The following is a 9,124-nucleotide window of genomic DNA, read 5'->3' on the forward strand; positions in this document are numbered from 1 at the left end:
AAAGCAGTTACCAGATATAACTCTAACCTGTCTCTATCAGTCCTTGTTCTGGGATCATACCAGAAGTCTAGGTATATCCTGTCGGGCAGGACAGATTTTTCTCCTGTCTGGCGCTGTAGTGTGCTCCTCTCTGCATCAGCTCTTGGATTCCAAGACAAGCTCAGACACACACACACTTCCTGCAGGCAAGCAACATTGTGAGGAGACTAACTCAACAAGCTACAAGCAAGATAAGGTCTTAATCTAGGGGAGTGAGGCATATTCCAACCTATGTCTGCTCAATGCAGTGTGAGCTCTGCCCCTCCCCCCTCCATTACAAGACAGGCTCAAACACAGGTACTTCCTGCCAGCAGGTAGCGTGCACTTACTCTATAAGCTACAGGCAAGATAAGGTTTTTATCGCAGGGGAAGGAGGCATGTAGCCGAACTGACTCTGTGTGTTATAGTTAAGTTAGCAGAATATCATTTTTTGTTATATCCACCTTCTCTGTTTCAGATACTAATAGAATGTTCAGAAGCTAAATAAAAGTATAGATAAACCTGTGCCCTGATAATCTAAGCACATTGTCTCATAGCACAGACGAATCCTACAAAATGTAGTGTACTCAGGCACCGAGAAATCTTCCATTTTGATTCTTTTTATTGTTTCAAAATCCATGATTAAGGGTGTACGGTACACCCGAAACGCGTAGGCCTGTATCCTTTTACTATGTAACATTTGGATTTTGAAACAATAAAACTTTTGGTTGTGTAGGTGAAGATTGGATTAAATGTGGTTACGTTTAAATACTTTTGATATTTTTTGCTCTTTTCTTTTTTAGAAAAATAAGCATTATCTGTCAAGCAAGTGGACGCACCATCCCCTTCTCTTTATCTATTTTCTTTATTGATAGAAAAAAAAAAATATGAACAATTGCATAGTCTATCTTCGCAGTGTTTACATGATGAATAAATATAATTGTCCTCCCAATTGTGGATATACTAGGGCATAATTATATGATATGGGCTTTTTGGCCATCTTTTACGGCCAATGACCAAGTTAAGCAACATTGACCATTTGCCACGAGAACCCATGGTGGTGGTTTCCTCAGGTTCTCCTGAACGTTTCCCTGTATTGAGGGTACAGGCAGGTAACGGCAGTTCATTTGATATAATCATCTTATAGTTTTCTGTTACTGCAGCGTATACTTACCTTTCTGGTATCCTGCAATTTGATTGTCCATGTTTTGTCTTAGTGAGGTTGTGTCTTTTTAATTTCTACAGTAAGACACAATCGGTTCATAGACATGCTAAAAAGAATTTTGTCAACTAACTTTACATTTGCACTTTAAATGTACTCAGGATAACAAAATAACACATTCTTTAATTCACTGTTATTAACAAAAAGCATTTAACAGATATAAGTCCAACCTGATGTTTACAATTTTGACTGTAACTCTTCTGACTATAGTTGGATTATTCCCTCTAGCTTATCTTGTAGGACCGTTAAGGACACAGCTCCATTTTTCTAATCCGCCTTGTAAATTCTAATATATCCAGGGGATTTTGAGATTGTTTTCTTATGACATATTGTACCTCAAATCAGTTTAAAAAGTTTTCAAAGTTCTAAATTCTCTACTTTTGAAGCAAATAGTCATAGCACCCAAATTAATTCATAACTTACATTTCCCCAATTGTCTGCTTTATGTTGGCATGGTTTTTTAAGATTCCACATATCTTACGGGGATGTTATGAGGCTTAGAATTTGGGTGCCTTTTTTACAATATTGCCAAAACTTGTATTTAGAGGTACCTGGTAAAATTTAGGCAAATAAGCAGTAGGGTAAAAAACGAGCTCCCACAGGGAGCTATAAACCTATCAGTGTGGAGTATCTACACCAGAAAAGCTGATTAACTTATTCAACTCCATCATAAAAAGAAATCAAATTTATTATAAATATATAGTGATGGTGGAAGGCATATCCATCAAGCAATCAAGAACTATAAAACATATAAAAAGTCCAATCAACATGGTAACGCGTTTCGGGAGTCTTCCCATCATCAGACCAATTCATAGGACAGATGGCAAATGTCCTCACAATGGATTAAATGTAAAAAAGCTTCACAATGTAATCAATAAGATTATATTGACTCTGTTGGTGGAGAAAATTAAAATCAGCAATTTTTGGTAAGTTTTTTTGCTTTTTTTGGCCGTTCACTATACCATAAAAATGATATGTTAATTGTATTCTATGGGTCTCCATGATTAGCCCCTTAAGGACGCAGCCTGTTTGTAGGTTGAGGCGCAGTCCTTTTTCAAAAGATTTGACCAGTGTCTCTTCCTGTGGTAATAAATTTTCAACGCTTTAAGATATCCCTGTGATTTTGAGATTGTTTTCCCATGAGACATTGTAGTTTATGTTAGTAGTGTCATTTTGGTCATCAGTTTCTATTTTGGTGGGTATAAATTTAATAATTTAGGAAAAATGTTTTAAAAATTACAAATTTTAAAAGTTTTAAATGTTCTACTTTTTAGACAAAAAGTCAAATCAGGAGGAAAGAAGCAAAATTTAGGTTTTGGAGTTTCGTTTTCACTAGATTGGTGCCCCTGAGGTACCAGTACAATAGAAACCCCCAAGTAGTGAACCCATTTTGGAAAGGGCACCCCTCAAAGAATGTATGTAGGGTTGTATGAACATTTTAACCCCTAAGATGCTGGTTTAAATGTAACATAAAGTGAGCAGTGGATTGCAATTTCTCAAATATGCCATTGTAGTGACAAAAGTCTTTTGCCCAACTCTGGGGCACTGGGGAAAAACACATACTAAATCATTCTGCAGGTTACCCCGGTTAGGGCAATACCCCATAGGTGGCAATTATCTACAGGATGGAGACACGGAGGGGCTCAAAATGGAATAACTGGCATTTGGAGCACAGCCATTGTACAATTCTTTTTCTTTTTGGCCTCATGAAGTATTTATAGATGCCAATAGGGATCCGTACAGTAGAAAACCCTAAGAACTGACCCTATTTTGGAAACTACACCTCTCCATGAATTAATCTAGGGGTATGGTTAGAATTTTGTGCCGAGCTCTTGCCATGGGAGACAAACATGGCAAAAATCATGATGCTTGTTTTCCCGGGTACAACCATACCCCATAAGGGGCAATAATCTACAGACTGGGTACATGGCAAGGCTTAGGAGGGAAGGTGTGGCATGATGTTTAAGCTGTGCATAGTACATCAGGGTAAAATATACATCTAAAGGTCCAGGGATGTGTGATAAATATGGAATCCCTCTTTCATACACAGTCCTGGTTTTTCTGGGCATGTTTCACAATGGTAAATGGTGTCCTTCCGAATGCCCTTCCGAATGGAGATCACCCTACACCTCTTCTGTGTCCTTCCCTTCTTGGCAGTTTGGGGAACTTCTCCTGGAAAGTGCTGCCTGGTACAATGTGTGGTGTGGCTTTGCTTCCGGTGGTGCTGGCACTCCCCCCTTCCTGGTCTCCAAAAAGAAAGTACTTTATAACCACCTCTTGAAATTCCAGGAAAGTTCCCCTCTGGCCTACACATCAATGTAGCACATAAGCATTATATAGTGCTATTTGCATGATGTGCACGGCTAGCTTTTGTGCCATACCCTCAACTTCCCCATGGTGTTGTATGGCTGAAGCACATGGTCCGACAAGTCCACCCCTCCCATGTACTTGTTATAATCTAAAATACAATCCGGCTTGGAAGTTTCTGTACTGGTACCTCGTACTGGGACAGGGGTGGTGGTGTGCTCATGTATTGTGGTTAATACAAGGACCTCTCTCTTATCCTTGTACTTAACACACAATACAGAGTTGCTGTATAGTACCTGCTCTCATGCCTTTTAAGTTTTTGCCCAAGCAGCGACTTAGGGAGGCCTCTCTGATTTCTGTGTAGTGCTGCATGCCGTAGTGCTGGTGTAGAAATTGTCCAGGTAGAGGTGGTAGCCTTTTTGAAATGCATCCAAACCAAAGCCCAGCCCCTGGACTACCCCAGGATTTTGTCAGGGTGCAAGGTAAGTTATAACACACAATTATCTTGTAATGCAATGCTTAGAAAAGGCAAAATGACAGATTTGCACTGCAGGTGTCTTTAGTGAAAATGAGGTCCCTGGTAACAGGTTCCCTTTAAGATGGTGTTAAGGAGGTCGCACTGGTTTCAGACGCCATCTTGACTACTGTCCGCCATCTTAGATACAGCGGCCACCTTGGGGGGGGGGGGGGGTTATGCTTCCCTCTAAGAAGCTATTGAGTTAAATGTTTTAATTCAGCTATTTTTCTCATTTAAAATGTTGTATGCCTTTTCACAATATCCTTGACATTTCTTACTGTCCTTCGGGCCTCTGTATTCTTGTTATTTATTTTGGTTATGAAGAAGCTTCTAGGAGCCATTGTGTAGATAAGCATGGCTGTAAACAAGGCCTAGTCATTTTTCCCAGAATGTGCTGGTACAAAAACATAATGACCAATAGGTTTGGAGTATACTATTCACACCCCTTTGATGAATCTTCTGATATATATTATGCATTTTGATTATTAAACGGGGGAAGATCTTGACTAAGAGATTGACGCGTGTGTCTTGGTCCTTATGTTCAATCATGAAAGGGTTAATTAGGACTCACCTTACAAAAGTCAAGAGGGCTGTTGGGGCCCTGCATAAAAATCCCTAACAATGGTAATCTTCAGATTTTTCCAGGAGGTTTCAACATTTGCTTTCACCTGCAAGCTGACCCCTCCTCAGGTAGGTTCTTGGTTCCCCCTCTTCCATCCACATACTAAAAAAGCTTTTGTTGGACTTGAAATAAATTGATCAGCAGTGAGTGTTCCATCCAAGTGACAGGAATTCAGCTACCATTTAACTGTTCCCTCCTCCACCTTTTCTTCCCATTAACCTCCTACCTGTTCGCCACATTGTCTGTCTTTTATGATTCAAGCATGAAGCTACTCCATGTGATTTGCTAGTCTACTATTGTTTAGTCTCTTTCCCATATGCTTCAGCTGCTCTGCCATATTGACAGTGCTAGTGATGTGTAAAAGTGTTAATAAAAGTTATTGAACCATAAAAAGGCCTACTACAGCATAAAATACATCAAAATACCGAGTGTAGCCACTCTTAGAGGTAGAATAAGGGCTACCAGCTCATGTGGGGGTGTGCAGACACTATCTATTCTTACTATAAGTTACATCTACAAGTTGCTGTGGGCAGATGGATGTTGGCAGATTGGTATCTGAAAGCAATTTTCCTATTGAACCTTTGATTTCACATGAGGTTCACATCTAGTTTATGTAATGAAAAGGAACACGATTCATTCCTATAGAAGTAAAGATCTTATACATGGAAGTCAGCAAGAATAGTAAAATGACATGTGAAGTTTTCCTGTTACCCTTATGACTGGTTGAAATGAGAACAATATATACTTGTGCCTAGTGATTTGCACTAAGTCCTTTTTACATGGGTCTATTTGGAAGAGCCTGTTCCTATAGAATATTTGGAAAAGGTTCTACACTTCTAGAAGCTGTGATCCAATACAAGTTATCATAAGAACGCACATGTAGTATTACTGTTAGGCTTTATTCACATGCACTTATGCCTGCCCGGCTACACGTCAGGCGTGCTGGAGAGGAGGATAGGTGAGCGCTGCTCACCCCTCCCCTCTCCAAAGAAAATAATGCCGCACCTATGTTCATAGGGCCGAAGATAGAGGATTCTCTATCTTTCATGCGGCCACAGGTAACGAGCCCTGGCGCCATAGACGCCTAGGTTTGTGTGAATGCACCCTTAATCAAATTATATTGGACATGAAGTTCCATTCATACATAAATTCAGTGTACTTTGCATAGACCTGCCTTCTAAATTTAGGCACCAAATAGATCCAGAAACTCTGGCCCCCTAATAAATATGGCAGACATATGTTCAGGCCATTCTATGACAGGTCCTGCCTGGAGTATGGTTGTGCTATAACCTGAGCCAATTCCTAGTGCAGGCTATAGTAAATGGGCAGGTATGGGGCATGAATGCCCAATGTCATCACACTCCAACAATGGGCACAGCCACCCTTCACACCCACTTGGTGAGAAGGTGGTGTGTTATTTCCTAAATCATTTTTCTGTATTCTTCCTTTGGGGAAGACTATTATTGCATATTTAAAAACTATAAAAAAGAACCATAAATGACAGCATTGTCATTGTCTCAAGAACAACCAATAATAATAACAAAGACCCCCCTAAATAACAAACAACCCCCCTAAAGCCCGAGGGACACTTCCCTGTGGCAGTTCCATAAGAAACTAATTTGTTTTGCCCAAAAGGATCTTTGCTGCATATAAGTGATCAGGCCTCAAAAATGAAAAAACTTTTGAATAAGACCTTTGACTGTACCAGCAAGAGATAAAGTGATTCAATAGGGAAAGATTCTTTTTTGCATTTCAGTTGTATTGCAATATATGTTATGAGGAATAAGACCCCCCTTCTGTGTTTGGACAAGTGTCTGCTTTCAGAAAATACTTGGTTTTATGAGGTTTAGTATTTGCTGTGATTTCTGTTTTATTTGTACATGTCAAAATTGTAAAAGTTGCTCTAGCCAATAAACTCCTGGAAGGGAAAGGGCTAAAGGATGTACAGAGGTTTCGTTGGTGAAGGTGTCGAAATGTAGTTTGTGGAGGTGTAGAAGGAAGTAGTTTTCTCAATTTCCTCACTACAGAGTTTGTGTACTGACGGCGCCTCACTGCCTAGCAACTGGGACATGACGCATGCGCACAGAGAATGGAGTCGTGTCTACATCTCAGTGCACATGCCGGCGGGAGTGGGCTCACCGCACAAGTGTATGAATAGTTGACATCATCAGGGGAGAGGGAGGGCTTCTGGAGCAGCAGGGACTGATGGGCGGAGGGATCCAGGAGCAGATGAACATTAGGATTTGATATGCCTCCCCCAGTACATATAACGCATTTCCAGGGCCGGATTATAGGCGGGGCTCGAGCCCCGGGGCCCCCACCATTTTGCCCCCCCAGGGGGCCCCCACCAGTTCGCGTCCCCCGGTCCCTGACTCCTCAGCCGCCGCCTCCCTTCGTGGTCGGCCCGACCTCGGCACAGGTCACCACCTTCACGCATATCCCCTTGCATGGCCTGCCCGCCCACATGTCCGCCCCCCGGCACAAGTTACGCCTCCCCGCCCTTCAGCTGCATGGCTGAGCCGTCCGCAACCGTCCCGCCCACCCCGCTGCATTGCCAAGCATCCCCGCCCGCTCGGAATCCCGCTCGCGCCCCCCCCCCTTTGGAACAAGCAGCCTTACCTTGCATCCCCCCCTCCTGCCCGAACAGACAGCCATCCTCCACTCCTCCCCGCTGAAACATTCACCCGCTCCCTGCGCCCCCCCCCCTCCGGAACATCGAGCCGTCCTCCGCTCCATGCGCCCCCCCCCCCGCCGGAACATCCAGCCATCCTCCACTCAGAACGCCCCCCCCCCCCCGCTGGAACATCGAGCCGTTCTCCGCTCCACGTGCCCCCCCCCCTCCCCCGCCGGAACATCGAGCCGTCCTCCGCTCCATGCGCCCCCCCCCCCGCCGGAACATCCAGCCATCCTCCACTCAGAACGCCCCCCCCGCTGGAACATCGAGCCGTCCTCCGCTCCACGTGCGCCCCCCCCCCCCCCGCTGGAACATAGAGCCGTCCTCCGCTCCACGCGAACAACCCCCCTCCCGCTACCGGAGCAAGAATTCGTCCTCCGTTCCGCCCTTAACCCCCCCACCCCCCGAACAAGCTGTCATCCTCCGCAAGGCCCCCGATGCCAGCCCTACCCCCGCCCGCCCGCTGAAACAAGCAGCCGTCCTTAGACCCCCCACCCCGACCGAACACCCTCCTCACGGGAAAGCCGAACACCCTAAAATGGTAAGTATACATTACATATTTATTTATCTGTGTGTGTATATACTGTGTATATATGTATATACTGTGTATATTGTGTGTATATATGCATATACTGTGTATATATGCATATACTGTGTATATAAAGTGTATATATGCATCGACTGTGTATATAAAGTGTATATATGCATCTACTGTCTATATATTTATATACTGTGTATATATGCATCTACTGTCTATATGTGTATATACTGTGTATATATGCATCTACTGTCTATATGTGTATATACTGTGTATATATGCATCTACTGTCTATATGTGTATATACTGTGTATATATGCATCTACTGTCTATATGTGTATATACTGTGTATATATGCATCTACTGTCTATATGTGTATATACTGTGTATATATGCATCTACTGTCTATATGTGTATATATGCATCTACTGTCTATATATTTATATACTTTGTATATATGATTCTACTGTGTATATAAAGTGTATATTTGTATATACTGTGTATATGTGTATATATGCATCTACTGTGTATATGTGTATATACTGTGTATATATGCATCTACTGTCTATATGTGTATATACTGTGTATATATGCATCTACTGTCTATATGTGTATATACTGTGTATATATGCATCTACTGTCTATATGTGTATATATGCATCTACTGTCTATATATTTATATACTTTGTATATATGATTCTACTGTGTATATAAAGTGTATATTTGTATATACTGTGTATATGTGTATATATGCATCTACTGTGTATATGTGTATATACTGTGTATATATGCATCTACTGTCTATATGTGTATATACTGTGTATATATGCATCTACTGTCTATATGTGTATATACTATGTATATATGCTTCTACTGTGTATATATGTAAATACTGTGTATAGATGAATATACTGTATTTATACACGCATATATTTGTACAAGCATATATATGTGCACATTTAAATATATGCACACATATATATATGATGTATGTTTATGTTTATATGCTGTGTATATGGTATGTATGTATATGCTCTGTATACTGAATGTGTGTGTGTGTATTTCCCGTATGTGTGTGAAAATGCTGTATATACTGAATGTGTCTGTATTTGCTGTATGTGTGTATATTCTGTATGTATATGCAGCATGTGTGTATATGGTGTTTTTATACTGCATGTATATGTATATATGGTCAGTGTATACTGTATGTGTGTATATATCTATTG

This window comes from Engystomops pustulosus, chromosome 2 (assembly GCF_040894005.1).
Source record: "Engystomops pustulosus chromosome 2, aEngPut4.maternal, whole genome shotgun sequence".
Taxonomy (NCBI): Eukaryota; Metazoa; Chordata; class Amphibia; order Anura; family Leptodactylidae; genus Engystomops; species Engystomops pustulosus.